Source organism: Tamandua tetradactyla, chromosome 11 (assembly GCF_023851605.1).
Source record: "Tamandua tetradactyla isolate mTamTet1 chromosome 11, mTamTet1.pri, whole genome shotgun sequence".
NCBI classification, from domain to species: Eukaryota; Metazoa; Chordata; class Mammalia; order Pilosa; family Myrmecophagidae; genus Tamandua; species Tamandua tetradactyla.
Window position 1 is genome coordinate 65502703 of NC_135337.1, and position 16075 is coordinate 65518777.

General features: G+C 38.0%; 1 protein-coding gene and 1 long non-coding RNA gene across 6 annotated transcripts in view; one reads left to right on the forward strand and one right to left on the reverse strand.

Moving 5' to 3' along the window:
- Window positions 1-16075, reverse strand: part of PRKN (parkin RBR E3 ubiquitin protein ligase) — a 1515422-nt gene that overhangs the window by 572531 nt on the left and 926816 nt on the right. The window lies entirely within an intron of this gene.
- LOC143650243 (uncharacterized) overlaps window positions 1-16075 on the forward strand; it is a 63900-nt gene that overhangs the window by 15226 nt on the left and 32599 nt on the right. The window lies entirely within an intron of this gene.

Below are 16075 nucleotides of genomic sequence, written 5' to 3' on the forward strand. Positions count from 1 at the left end.
AAGGCAGGAATAAGTGTAGGGGAGGGGAGCAGGTTACAGGATCTTACCAGTATGTAGTAAATAAGCAAATAACAAGAAATCACTCTCTTTATGGGAATTGAGGGGCTCCTTAAGCCCACATTGAGGTCAAGGATGAGACCTTGCAATTTGGGGGTCCTTTTGTGATATCATAGAAGTTCCAGTCTGAGGAGTTCTTAGAGGAGATAGCATATTCTCTTAGAGCCCGGGAAAGTTCTGATCCATCCTGAGATGATAGCCCAGGTTTCCCAATTAACTCCAGAATCCCCAGAACCCTTTTTTCATTCTTAAAACTCTGGAAGAGGCCTATCCATATGTCAGCAAAGCTCTTGGATATTTCTGTCGCTTTATTTTTCATGAAGTAGGAGTGTCCCCTGAGTCCAGAAATTAACTTGAAAGCTTTAAAGCCTTCTTGGGTTGAGGGAGGCAGCTTGGAAACAAAATGGGGCTGGAGGGATGAAGCAAGGTCAATTTGCTTCTGGCCTCCAACTTCTAGGGAATACAATAAAAGAAATTCAGTCACTGAATGAATAAGAAGGCACATACTAGTGCACAATCACTCAAAATGTATTCCATTATAACATTTTATTAGAACAGACAATTTTGAGGGAGCTCCATCAGACAGATGCAATCTTGTTTTCATCAGGTTATCTTGATGAATTTCTATAAAGTAGGCATCCCATAATCTCCAGGCTGACCCTTCACATGCCAGGCCTTGCTCACCTATCATCAGTAGAGCCAGAGAAATGATCTCTTCTGATCTGCTAAGGAACAATAAGCAAACACCTCCACCAATATTTACAGCCAATGACCATGTTCATCTCATTAGAAAGCCCACGGCTACCCAAGAAAGGCAATCAAATGGGAATTAAAGAAAGTGTAATCACATAGGCAAGGAAAACTCTACAGATGGCATTGGGACCATGACAGTTATTAAGTAGGCTGTTTCAGGGGGCTGTATGGTAGCACATTCTTGCAACAATAGAAAACCAGGAGTTTAAGCACATCTGCCTGATTATCCTGGCAGCCAAGAGCTGGCCAACTCCTCATCTGGAAGATCACCAACACCAAAGGTGGAAAGCTTCATTTTCCTTAACAAAGCACAGTAACACAACAGAAGGCATCAGGAAGCTCAATTGAAGGTCAAGGCAATGGGCTAGGAGACCAAGAGAGAATGAATATCTCTTAATAATTCCTAGTCAGTGTTTCTTTTTCACTTGCAGCACATCAAGCTGGCCCTTAGGGTGCATTTCTTACATGGCCTTCTGAATTCTTCTGGCCCCAAATGTCCATTTCAAGCATGCGAAAGTAAAGGAAATAAGAGACGAGGGATGACTAAGTTATCAAAATTTAAAATAAGAGTAGTGATCATGAGAGAACCTGTGCCACTGATTTCTCTGGGTTCTTGACTTTGACTCCTGAATGTGGCCTGGAGTAGACCGTCCCTGCCCCTTCTCTTCTTTATTCTTCATGATGATGCACATTCTCATGTGACAGTTTGAGGAGATCTCAGCTGAACGTTAACTCTTCTGCCAAAATGGGTTTTGCATCTTGTCAGCTATTTCCTCTAGTGAAATGCACTTTCATCTTTAATCTACTGAGCACTGCTATTTATGACAAGAGATCTCTAGAGAAAAAAGTCTGAGGGACAGTTTGCTGCTATTTTTGAACCAACTTTATCCATGATAAGTCAACACAAAAATAAGGTTAGAAAGGGTTAATAATTTATATTCAGAAAAGTTTAAAAGGCTTGTACTGTATTAGTCTCCCAGGAAAGTCACAAACCTAACTCAGCACTAGACCTCTAATACCAGCTCTTCTCCATGTCTTCCTTGGGTTTAAACAAATGATACCACGCTCCTCCCAGCCACCCAATCTCAAAGTCAGGGAATCAGTAACCACACCTTTCAACTCCTTTTCCATCTAGTCTTACAACCCACTAGCTAATAAACTACTAGCAGTTATATTTTTTAAGTCACAGTTTTTGGTTTCTTTCTGCTTTATTTTTATTCTCACTTAGAAAAATTGGTCTCCTTATGCATGCCTAATCTTGTTTAAATCTATCTTCCATCTGGAACATTTTAATAATTTCAGAGTATAGCTGTGATGATGTCACTGCTCATTTCAAACTCAGTTCACATTTGGGGTGGAATCTGCCCTCCTTCCTAGAAACTCGGGCTACAGGGGACAGAAAGGGTAACTCGCCCAGAAGGTCAAGGCACAGTCAACAGCCCCTCAATGAGCCCTATTTTGAAGGCTGGGTAAAGTGAGGCAACAGAGGAAACACCTGAGGTATTAGGGAACAAGAAGAAAAATGAGAATAGTTAGCGGTGAAGACAGAGAATAAGAGTGCAGTTTTCAGTTATGTATGTGCAACCCAAAGGTGGACTTCTTCGTGTGCAGTTTTTGCCCTTTTACTGTTAAGCATGGAGCAAAGGGAACAAAACTAAATGTGAAAGTGTTAATGAATCTATCAAATTTTACTTTTCACTTACAGCAGTGGCACAAAACCTTTACCTTTGTTTCAGAGTTAAAAGAAATCATAAATTAGCAGTAAAAGCAAACATAAACATCTACAGGATGGGAGTACAAAATTTTACCACTAAGGAAACTGATTGTCCAGTTTGTTAAAAGGTAGTATGAACTCTTGGTTGGATTAAGACTCCATGACTGAACAACCACTGTCAAGTGTTTATACAGAAGTTGCCAAGAGAACTTTCCATGTTGATGGAATGAATGGTTCTGTTCTGCCCTTTCCATAAAGTACCACTAACCAGAAGGGAAGACTGACACTTTGAAATATGCCTTAGGAAATTGAGGAACAGACTTAATTTTTTCTTTAATTTTAATTTAAATTTAAATATTGACATGTGACTAGAGGCTACCACATTGGACAGTTCCTTTGCTTTCTGTCCCACCGATACCTGTTCAGAGTCAGATGTGGAGGAAATGTACATTAAAAAACAAACAAATAAAAAAGCCAAAAACATAAGAAAGCACAGGCAATAGAACATAAATCTGCCAAGACTATAATAGTCAGGTCTAAACCCTGCTTGTTTCTTAATGAGGAATGTAGATTTAAGACATGAGACTGGCATATATTTCCTATAGAATATCTAACAAGCTAATGATTTGATGATTATTGCCTTAAAATTGTGAAGAACATTATTGTTATAAGTACTAAAGATGATAAGAAGAACTAACTTTTATGGAGAATTTGTTAATGGGAAGAACTTTATATGGCTACAAAATTATCAGAGGAAGTTTTAATGAAAATAAGGAAATTGAGGCTTAGAAAATTAAAAGAATGTGGCCGAGATCACAAGTTTAAGAACTGAGCAAGCCAAAGATTGTCTATTTCTCTTTGAGTCAAAATCAATGAGCGCTTAAGTACTCAACATTTAAAATGGGCTAGTGGCTCAGCTTTCCAAGCAATCTGCTAAGAAATGCATTCCCTGGGACTCAGGACTGCAGTGAAAGTCCTGTACAGTCAGGGCATATGGGGCCATAAGCCTCCTGGCTGGTGGTCCCTGGGTAAAACATGCACTGCCTTTTTACTCTGGTAAGCCTTACAAATATCATCATTTTCTTTGTATGCCATGAGGTAAAATTGTTCATGAAGCACTGAACACTCCTCTAAAAGAAAACACATAGGACCATACCCAAAAAGTTAAAGAACAACGACCTTAGCAAATCATCTGAATTAGTTGGTGACTAGTACTGGAGGCAGTGATGTTTTCTCATGTGCCATGAATTTTTGAAATCTACCTAACTATAGAAGGAATTACAAAAGTGGACAAAGTCAGAAATAATGCCAAGATTTACAAAGATGAGAATAGTTACATCGTTGAAATATCCTGGGAAGATTAACCCCCCTGGAGTCAACTGGGAACCTGCTTTCCAGGACGTTATGAAAGAAATACATATCTCACTAAATCAGCTTTGCATCACCCACATTCTAAGGTATCATGGCCAAATAGGACACTTCCACATAGGTGTGTATCTAAGTTGCTTCATGGCACTGAAACATTTGTAAAACAAACACAAGTTTTCATTCCCATCCAAAACAGGTGGACCACCCCGTCTTCACTAAACTTGTTGTTTCATTAAACTGCCAAAGGTTTTGGCAGCATTTGTCAATGTTGGCACTAGGAGTTGCTTCCTGAATTGTCTGGCCACAGTGTGCACTCTTCATTATAGATTAATAACATCATTTGGAAGCAGAAGACAGGAAATCTGGGGAAGAAATAGATCAATAATGGATTTTAAAATCATATATTGCATCTTATTGAACACGGCCCCAACTTTCCACAACCAACAAGAAATAAAAATAGGACTCAAGGGTTAAAATGAGGAAGGAGGGGGTGGGGGTGGTTTAAAGCTGTCCATATCCATGAAAAAAAAAACAAACATATTCATGAGCATAATCCATTCTTGTAGGTAGGGAGTCACTGCAAGGAGGACTTTTGATGAGGTTACTTCAATGGAGCTGTGGCCCAACTCAGTGAGGATGGTTCTTAAACCTATTTCTGGAATACTTCATAAACAGAATGAACTTCAGATAGACATAGAGAAAAGCTTAAGAAAGAGCAGCCAGAAGCTGAAATCAATGGAACTCGAAGGGAAGGGAGAGCCTGAGAAGGAAACAGAGCCCACCACATGCACTGCCATGGGACAAAGGAGCCGGACAAAGGATGGCTGGCAGCCAGCCCCAGAAGGCCAGTCCTTGGGAAGAAAGTTTCACCTTCATGATGCCTTAATTCAGACTTTCTCTTAGCCTCAAGAACATGAGCTAATGGTTTTTTTTAGCTAAAACCTTTCCCAGTATTTAATAAGGTAACGATTCGATTCTTAACAGGTACACAGAATCTATATGGAGTGATGAAACAGTTTTGATAATGGATGGTGGTGATGGATGCACAAGACTGGGAATGGAATTATCACCACTGGATTGTTCACTTAAAAATGATCAAAATGGGAAATTTTGCTTTATATGTATGTTACTGCACTTTAAAAACATGTTAAAGGTACATGCATAAAGCAAAATGAGTTCATAAACACACACATGTACATTTACTTACATATATACATAGTATGTATATTTTTAAAGATTTTGTGATTTGTTATGAGAATGGCTCATGTGACCATAGGGATTGGCAAATATGAATTCGGTAAGGCAGGGTGCACGTTGGAAATTCCAATTAAAGTAAAGTTGAATTCCTTTATTTGATTGCTAAAATCCTCAGTGCTCCCTTTAAGGCCTCCCATTGATCAGATAAGACTCCTCTTACCGCTGAGGGAAGGTCATAATAATTTATGAAATACCCCTCATGAAATTCCCTCACAGTAACAAACAGGCCGATGCTTGTCTGACCTAACAATGGGACACTACAACTTAGTCAAATAGACACAAGAACTTAATCATCACATCAAGTAAGTGGAAAGAGCTGTAATTTGAAGTCTATGACCCAAATGATCATCAGTGGTTCTCAAATTTAAAGGTCCTGGGTGCCTTTAAAACTCAATGCACTGGTTGCGTCATACTCATTATTTCAGAATCTCCAGAGCTGGGACCCAGGCATGAGCCTGTTTTTTTTTAAATAAAAAACTTCCCCAGGTGACTCTAATTTACTGCCAAGCATGATAAACAGGATCAGACAACCCACCTTATTTGGGAAAGGATCATCACCAGAAAAACAGAGCCCTCCTGCCTCAAAGATTCTATGTTCAGTCCCCTCAGATTTAGTGCCAAAGTTAAGTTCCCTGCAATTATTACTGTGCCATTCAGGATGTATAAAATTAAAAGCTAAATAGAAGAGACGACTCAGAAATCAGCATGCACCTTGACAGATGAAGAGATTATTAGTCTTTAGAAAGCATACCTGTGGCTTATACTGTGTTGTTTCTCCAATCCAGAGAACATAGAGAACTCAGCAGGTGTCTGGACTCATTAATATTTGCATCTGCAGTGCATTTCATAGGTGAATCAACTGAACAGGAAGAAATTTTATAGCCCATAAAATAGGAACACAGACAAGAAAGTCAAGATTACTGACTCAGGTTAAGAGATGATAACAAAGTCCTGTTATATGTTATTGGAGCAGAATTTGTAGGAAAACTCAACAAAAGACGTCATAGTAAATGGCAACATCATGAAAGTTGAACCCTGCATGGACCCTACTAAGCCTCCTAAAGAAAATTCAGATTTCCTTTGAAGATGAGGAAGGTGGAGGGGTGGGTATCAGGGAGGTCAAATCTTAACATCTTGCAAGTGTTTTGAGGATACTGTGGGAGTGGGGGGGGGTGGCTAAGAGGGACGGTCTAGATGTGGGTATACCATTTATCTCCTCAGCTTTAATATTCAGGCAAGTCTGCACAGTAGCAATCCCAGTAGTGCAAAGAGCTCCCTCTCAGGAGAATGACTGACCCAGGGGAAAAAGTCCCTTTTGGCCAGTTCCTCCCATGTCTCTGTGATGAGGGAAGGGAGACCAGGCTGACCAAATTGGCGTAAATATCCATGCCAGAACTGCTGCAGGCCTTTTCTAGCAGAACCGAGAACTCAACCAAGTTCCTTACTCCTTTCCTCTTGGCTTGTGGTATTCTGCAAGCTAAATATTCAGTTAGCACACTTGAACCAACTTTAATGGATTTGAAAGTGTATATATTCTTAACTTTCATATAAAACATGAAATATAAAATTCACCTGAAGTAAGGGTGGTGAGATGTTATTCCAACAAATCTTTATTATGAGAATTGCAGCTCTAGGAACAGTTAGCCTGAGAGATAGTCAAGATGCCTTCTATGCTGATTGGAAACTGTCATGAACCCCTAAAATGCCATGTTCTTCTAATCCAAGATTGTAGGGTGGGATCTTTTGATTAGGTTGCTTCAATGGAGATCTTACCTACCCAGTTGTGGGTGGGACATTTCGGTTACATGGAACCAAATCTGCCCATTCAAGGAGGGTCTTGATTAGTTTACTGGAGTCCTTTAAAAGGCAAAAAATTCTAGAGAGCTCAGACACAGATGCTTGGAGATGCATAAGCCACAGGGGATGCCAGGAGCTGAGAGAGCCCACAGAACACAGCAGACATCACCATGTAACTTTCCAAGAGATGCTAAACTAAGAGATGAAACCCAGACTTTTGCCATGGAGTAGTTAAGTCAAGACCCAAAGGCACCTACAGAGAAAGCTGCTGGAATCAGAGGCTAAAGGCAACAGAACTAGGAACAGAGATAGCAGTCGCAAGACACATAAAAGTAGTCAATGAATATTTTTCATGTGACAGACATCAGCCTTTCTTTGGAGTCAAGGTATGCTTCTCTGGATGGTTTCGACTTTTTGAAGCCCTTAGAACTGAAAACTTGTACATTAATAAATTCACTTTATACAGATCATTCCATTTCTGGTATGTTGCATTGCAGCAGCATTAGCAAACTAAAACACTGTTAAATAGAAAGTACGATCCACTGTGGGAAACTGAGAGCCAAGGGAAAAAATGACTTCAAACCATCTGGGCATTTTCCACTACCTCAGCTGATAATCATAGTTGCTAATGATTTTAAAGCAAATTATAGGTAAGAAAAATATAGGATGAAGGGAGAGGCAAGAAATAAAATAAAATTAAGATAAATGGAATTTGAAAAGTTAAAAGAAAATTAAAAATTAATATTATGATAAGAGAACACCAAAGAAAACTGGAGGAGTTTAAATTTTAAAAGCTGGATTAAAGATGAAACCTTGCCAAATAATAGAAAAGAACAGATTTTTAAACTTGTAAAATAAATAATAAATAAATACATAAATGAAAGGCAAATTGAAGACAGAAATTGATATCTTTTGTATTAAAATGAATACAAAGATAATTTTAGGTAAGAAAGAATGTAATATATGACACATTTAAATTACAGAGAAGAGAAAATTATCAGTAGAAATAAACAGGAAAACACTTCAAAACTTATAGAGCTCCATTGTGAGATAAAGGCATTCTAAAACATCAATGAAATGTTAATATGTCCAATAAAATGTCAACAAATCATGGAGGCCTTGGACTGGTCACTCAAAAACATACCATTGGTGGAAACCAAGATGTACACCATTGGAGGGCCACATGGGGACCCTGAGGAACAAATCAACAAACACAACAGAGAAAAGGAAGGAACAAAAGAAGAAGAAGCAAACAGAAGATCCGGGAAATCAAGCACAAAGAGAAGGTTCCACTTGTGAAGGCTAGAAATCTGGATGGCTTAATGCCTCATCGGGGCAGCCTTGAAGTTGCGGTACCGCTGGAGAGTCATTTTCTTTTGGGTCAGGGGGCCCATTGCTCCATCAGAAACGAGTGCCTGCTCTTTAGAAGTTCCAGTGGCCAGTGAGGATAATCAAGCAGACTCCTGGGCTTCCCATGAAACTAGCTCCAGACAGTACAACTAACACATAACTGCAATGCTTTAAAATTCCACTTCAATTTTCAATTCCCCTTTCCCTCTGTAACATCTTCAGCTTAGTGTACATATATCATATCACGTATCCTCTGTAGTCTGGAAAATTCAGAAACACCAAAACTATCAAAAGAGAGACCTACATATGAATAATTTATTACTCTTCTTTTCTTTGAAAACCTCTTAGCTTCTATTAGCATAATCAGGGGCTAGGTCAGATTCCCCAGAGAGGTGCTACTAGAAATTTTTTCTTACACATTAGATGTAAGACATAGCCATTTGGGAAAAACTGAGACGTATTTCTAAAAGACATACATATAGATGGAGTTATTTTATCAAGCTAAATTAGATGAGGCTTGTGATTTACAAATCACCCGTCTCAAACTTATAAAATTTGAAAAACAAAAAGGATTTAGAGACATTTTTATATCTCTGTGGCGATAAGAGAATGCATTATATGACAATATATGAAAGTAGATAAATGCTTTTGGGGAAGTAATACAATTTTCCAGATATTTGTGATACAAACCAGCAAGTAAATTATTAAAAATGTGTTATTAATGTTTTAATAAAAACATTAATCCTATAAGAAAGGGTAATTATTAACTGAGAACGTAAATTTAATACAAAGCAATGAACCAGAAAGAGAAATACAACTTTTAAAGAGAAAGAGAAAAAAAATGGTAAGACTAAATAAACTGTTATTTCTTGACTTTCAGAAAGGTCAACTTTATCAGTCCTGAGAAGGCATTATCTGAGATCGAATGGGACAAAGACTGACCATCACTAGCCTGGGTGCCCACATAATAAACTCAGTCTTTTCAGTATTTAGTTCCCTGGCATGTAAAATAAGGGGCAGACCCATATTGTTCTCACAGGGCTAAAGGGACATCACCAACAGCTCCACTTCCAAATTTGCTGATCTTTGTTTCCCTTTGTCAGGACACTGGGTGTCCTCTAGCCTAAGACACAAATCTTTTTTTCTAGACAGAGTTTCTATCCTGAATCTCTTCTTTCCCAGCCCTTGCGGAATAGAATATGAATAAACTCCAAGAGGAGGGGGGTGTGTTCACAGCCTTATCCACAGGGCTTGAAACATTACCTGGCTCAAGAAAGGTAGTCAATAAATATTTGTGGAATCAATTAGCAATTACTTTTGGAATTTCTCTTCAACTTTTTTTGTAAGTGGAGCACTCCTTGATGCCACTTTTTAGGAAACTAATTTTGGCCTTCTTATTTTTCTAAGACTCTAAGTACGGAAAAATACGCAAGAATCATTATATAGATGTTCCTTTTTGCATTCTGATTTATTGGCGTAGACAGAGGGAAATAACAAATCTCTAAATTGTAATTCAGCTGCCTTGATCTTTGATAATGATTGTATAGCTTTTATCTTCTGTCCCTGGGATAGTAGAAACTTTGTGATTAACCTTCATTTTGTACCCACTTATCCAGCATTTCAATTTTAGAGTTTTGTGATCACTAAGGACAGTCCCTAATGTCTATTAATGAAGGAACTTGGGTCAGCCTAGAACTAATCCACCCTAAGTACAAAGTTATCTTGAGAACTGAGACTGAATCTAAGCAAACGGGGCACAGCTGACATGAACAGTAGCTTAGACTTCAACATACAAGTCACCTAGGACTCCTTAAAATACTAAAAATCATGCCCATTGTGCTGGTTTGAATCATAAAAGCCATGTCCTTTAATCCTCATTCAATATTGTTGGGTGGGATCCTTTTAATGGTTTCCATGAAAATGTGACCTACCCAGTTGGGGTGGTAACTTGTGATTAGGTAGATGGTGTCCATGGAGATGTGTGAATTCTAAAAAGGAGAATTTGATAAGTTGCTAGTTTACAGTTCTCAGGCTGAGAAAATGTCCCAATTAAAGCAAGACTATAGAAATGTCCAATCTAAGGCATCCAGGGAAAGATACCTTGATTCAAGATGGCTGATGAAGTTCAGAGTTTCTCTTTCATCTGGAAGGGCACATTGCGAACATACACAATCTACTAGCTTTCTCTCCTGCCTTCCTGTTTCATGAAGCTCCCCAGGAGGTGTTTTCCTTCTTCATCTCCAAAAGTTGCTGGCTGGTGGACTCTCTGCTTCTCACACCTACATCATTCTACTCTCTCAGAATCTCCCACATTCTCCAAAATGTTTCCTGTTGTATAGGATTCCAGTAAACTAATCAAGACCCACCCGAATGGGTGGAGATACATCTCTACATAATCCAGTTTAATAACCACTTTTGATTGAGTCACACCTCCAGGGAGATAATTTAATTACAATTTCAAGCATACAGTACTGAATAAGGATTAGAAGAAACAACTGTCTTTACAAAATGGAATTAAGATTAAAACATGGCTTTTCTAGGGCATATACATCCTTTCAAACTACCACACTTGGCTTTCTGTATCTTCAGGTTCTATCTGCCCCATTTTCCAGTATCTTACGCTGTCCAACTCGAAAAGCCTCATGGTTTCTTTATTTTCTTTCTTTTTTTTTTTTTTTTTTTTTTTCCATCAGCCCTAACCCCTCTCTGCTGGGGAAAAAACTCCTAGTGCCTTAACTGCTAATTCCAGTTTCTCTGTGGTGGGAGCCAATTCTCAGTAGTCAGAATTTGTTAATTAATTCTATACGTGGAGATTGGTTGAGCTAAGCCCTTACTGCTAGTAAAGTCTATTTCTTTTTGCCTTAGGGAATCAGCCTGCTGTGCCTGGGAGGGAGGGGCGCAGGACTCCCTGGCTTGGGGGACTTACAGTTCAGCCAATCCACCTTGTCCAGACTGGTATATGCTGTGTGTCTGGTCACACATGTAGCCCCAACAGCTGTTCTGTACTCTTCCTGGTTATTTACTAACTACTCTGGAGGATGAACTAAATTCCACATCTCACTAAGCCACCACCTTTCCCCACCTCCTTCACCACATTCTTATAGAAGCCTAGGCTCATCCCCACATAGTCAAGGTCCAAAAAGAGGAAAGTCCGACAGCCCATTGGCTATTCTTAAATTAAGGTATCTGTCCCTGGATGCCTTAGTTTGGACATTTTTACAGCTTTGCCTTAATTTGGACATTTTCATGGCCTTAGAACTGTAAACAGAGAACTCAATAAAATCCCTTTTATAAAAGGCATTCCATTTCAGGTATATTGCATTCTGGCAATTTTTACAAATTTAAACACTAATCATTACATTAAGCCTGCCATTTTCTTACATCTGGGGTCACTGTGCTCATTATCCTAAACTCTGACCATCTTTTTCTCTAATAAAGCTACTATAATTACTGCAGTTCGGAGAAGTAGCTTTTGGGGCCCATAGACCATTTGATCTCCTGCCTAGTTTTTCTCTCTTTGAAAACCCAATATCTCAGGAGTTGGTCATTATTTGTTGGTATCAAGCAAAACATTCCACAGTCTTTGTCCAGTAACAAATTGTGGGAACCACCAGAAGCTGAGAAGGAAGGGATGCTTTTTCCACAGAACCCGCAGAGGGAGTATGGCCTGCCAAACCTTGATTTCAGATTCGAGCCTCCAGAACTGTGAGAGAACACAGCTCCATTGTTCTAAATCACCTAATGTGTGTTTCCTAGAGCATTCAAGGAAACTAATGCACTTCCTTATATAGAATTTTTAATATTTTACTCCATTTGAATTGAATATCTTCTTAGCATCGGTTAGCACTGATGCCCCATTTTAGGCAGAATGGATTTTAGTAGTTCTAGGATGGTACATGATAGAAGCTTTAACCTTACACCCATACTTTTTACCTCCCTCCCTGTCCCATTCCATAGTATCTTGCAAATATTACAGATTCTAAAGGGTTTACACCACGGGTTTTCTGTGAAATTATGGGAAAATATATTTGACCAATCAATGTCCCAATTTCTGCAAATACTGATATATTACCAAGTGATATTTTAGAAGTTTTTCAAGAATATTATCTGGGGGGACGATAAACACAAAGGGGATTTTTTAAAAGAAAATTACAATCAGAACATAAAGACAGAAGAGGAAGACAAAAACATAGTCACAAAGGATCCATCAGGATGGCCAGAGAAAAACTGAAATCAGGAGATTGGAATTTCACAGTAGAAAGTAAAAGAGAGCAATACTGAATCCAAAATATATTTAATAAAAATTAGCACTAGGGTGTATCAATCTAGGATGCATTGGAATAAATGCAAAGTAATTTGAGGTTCATGCTCTAAAGCAATATGAAAATTCTGGAGAACTATTAAAGGCATACATAAAATCATCGAATGTCTGCAACATATGACAAAATGCCTCTACACTGGGAAAGAGTGGAAAGGAAAACAAACAAGAAACGAGTACCTCTGAAATGAATTACAAAAATCTACTGGAAAAAACTTTACAGAAAATTACTTAGGCTGTTAATCAACTGCAGATAACAGGATTCAGAGCCAGTTTAGAAAAATCAGATGAAAATAAAGAGCAAGAGCCAAGCAAAAGCCATGATGACAAGAGATACACATATCATGGCCCATTTTTATACTAAATATCAGTCTTAAGGGAAACTGCTAAAACTTAAGGGAAACTCCTAAACGAATATCTATTTGATGTAGAAGTGCTGTCCATGCTGGAAAAAATTCAGAATTGAAAATCGAAAGACAATAGGTGGAAGTTATAAATTTTGTATTAATAGGGTAATGTGGACTGAGATTTATGAACTTGGATGTAGTGTAATCTCTTACTGAAAACAATTTTCCTTATATGTTTCACAGAGATTTGACCCTGGTTTTATATAAATATCATTTCAGGGAATGCCTTTTGCTGAGTACAGTCAATTTTATTCAAGTGACTGTCAGAGAGATTCATCCAAGGACTACAGTTGCAGGAAACAGTCTAACACTGTTAAGTAAATGTTGAATGACGATAAGGAGCTAAAGGAAAGTTTTGATCAAAATAAGTTTGGACAATGATATATTTGAACATAATTTGTTTTCAAAGTGAAATTTCATTTTTCAACTATTTAAGATTCATGTTTTTGGCTATTTTTCTCAGATATAGTTCAGAAAATTAGATCATACACTATATTAAAAAGATAATATGAAATACAGCTCCATTTCATAATGCTAGGAATACTGCCAATTTGCCAAGGTTATTTAGACTTATTTACAGTTATTTAGACTTTTTTCTCTTAAAAACTAAAACCACTTCTTCAAGACCTTAGGTCCCACTAGTTTTCCAAATACCATTTCATTATATGTAAGATCCTTCACTTACAAATATTCATATTGCACATTTTCTTAAATAAGACAAAGAAGTCACTGGTTGTAGAGTAATCCACAAAATTTTGCCAGGTTTTTATCCTCAACCCTCAGAACCCCTCATGAGCATTATTAATCCCCATCATGTCTGAGTGGTACAAAAGGAGTGAATGTTTCAAGTGTTAATGCAATGAGATATCCCTACAATGATGAAAACAAAAGTACATATATTTTTAATCATCAAAAAAGTAACTGAAAGCAGGCCACAGAGGCTCAGCAGGCAGAGTTCTCACCTGCCATGCCTGAGACCTGGGTTCAGTGCCTGGTGCCTGCCCATGCAAAAAAAAAAAAGTAACCAAAAATGAGAAATAATGACCTGGCATATGTGAAGAAACATTAGACTGAAGGAATGAGCTTGAGAAACAAAAACAGAAAATTGTATAAAACTGCTTGGTGATTCCTCGGAAATCTAAACATACCTGGTACATACGAAAAGAATTGAACAGGGATTCAAACTAGATACCTTCATACTAATGTCCATAGACACATTATTCAAAGTAGACAAAAGATGGAAACAACTCACACCCATTGACTGATGAATGGATAAACAAAATGTGCTGTGTACACAAAATGGAATATTGTTCAGCTATATCAAGGACTAAAGTTTCAATCTATGCTACCACGTGATGAAATAAGCCAGACACAAAAGGACAAATATTATTATGTATTCAAATTATATGAAATGCCTTGAATAGGTAAATTCACTGAGACAGAAAGTAGATTAGAGATTTTCAGGGCAGGGAAGAGTGTTGGGGAGTTACCGCTCAATGGATAGAAGAGTTTCTGTTTGGCTTGATGAGGGAGGTTTTGAAAATAGATGGTGGTGATGGTTGCACAGCACTGTGAATGGAATTACAGTGTGCAAAATGGTAACAGATAGCAAAATTTTTGTTATATATATATTTACCATCATAGAAATCTGAAAAATGAAAATTGTGAAAAGTACTGTCTGTACTACATGCAATGATGAGGTGGTTATCTTTGAAAAGTAGGTAGGCCTAAGTACCTGTCCAAGTTTGTTAGCTGCTGGAATGCAATATACCAGAAACAGAATGGCTTTTAAAAAGGGGAATTTAATAGGTTGCTAGTTTACAGTTCTGAGGCCAAGAAAATGTCACAATTACAAAAAGTCTACAGAAATGTCCAATCAAAGGCATCCAGGGAAAGATACCTTGGTTCAAGAAGGCCGATAAAGTTCAGGGTTTCTCTCTCAGCTGAGAAGGCACATGGTGAACACAGTCAGAGTTTCTCTCTCATCTGGAAGGACACATGGTGAACATGGTCAGGGTTCCTCTCTCATCTGGAAGGGAACATGGCAAACACGGCATGATCTGCTAGCTTCTGCTCCTGACTTCCTGTTTCATGAAGCTTTCCGGGAGGCATTTTCCTTCTTCATCTCCAAAGGTCGCTGGCAGGTGGACTCTCTGCTTTGTGGTGCTGCAGCATTCTCTGCTCTCTCCAAATCTCCATTCTCCGAAATGTTTCCTCTTTCATAGGACTCCAGAAACTTATGAAGACCCAACCAAATAGGTGGAGACATGTCATCACCTAATCCAGTTTAACAACCATTCTTGATTAAATCACATCTCCAGGGAGATGATCTGATTACAGTTTCAAACGTACAGTATTGAATAGGGATTATTCTACCTTTATGAAATGGGATTTTGATTAAAACATGGCTTTTCTAGGGGGCACACTTCCTTTCAAACCAGCACAGTACCTAACTATAATCTTAGACTAGGGATTTCTTTGGTCCTTTCATATACCATTTATCTTAGATGTTGTTTACAGGAATTTCAACACAAATAGATCATGTCACATTTTGTAAATTAATCACCACAAGACTTTTAGTCATTATTAATTATCTGGTGAACATCTTTGTTTTATTAAAGAAAGTTGTGGGCTAGTACAAAAATCATGTAGAAAATACAGAGTTCCCATATTCACCACTCTCCTACACGCTATTTTCTCTATCATTGATTTTTTAAATTAATATGGTACCTTTGTTGCAACTGAGGAAACAATATTACTATAATTATGCTATTAACATTAGCCAACTGTTTACATTAGGGTTCATTCTATGCAGTAGTACAATTGTATGATTTTTGTATTTGAGGATATGTGTGTGGTAATTTACAGCCGAAATTTTTTCTTTTCATCCCTTAGCAATATTGTTCCATTTTGCTAGCTGCCAGAATGCAATATACCAGAAACAGAATGGCTTTTAAAAGGGGGAATTTAATGAGTTGCTAGTTTACAGTTCTAAGGCCCAGAAAATGTCCCAATTAAAGCAAGTCTATAGAAATGTCCAGTCTAAGGCATCCA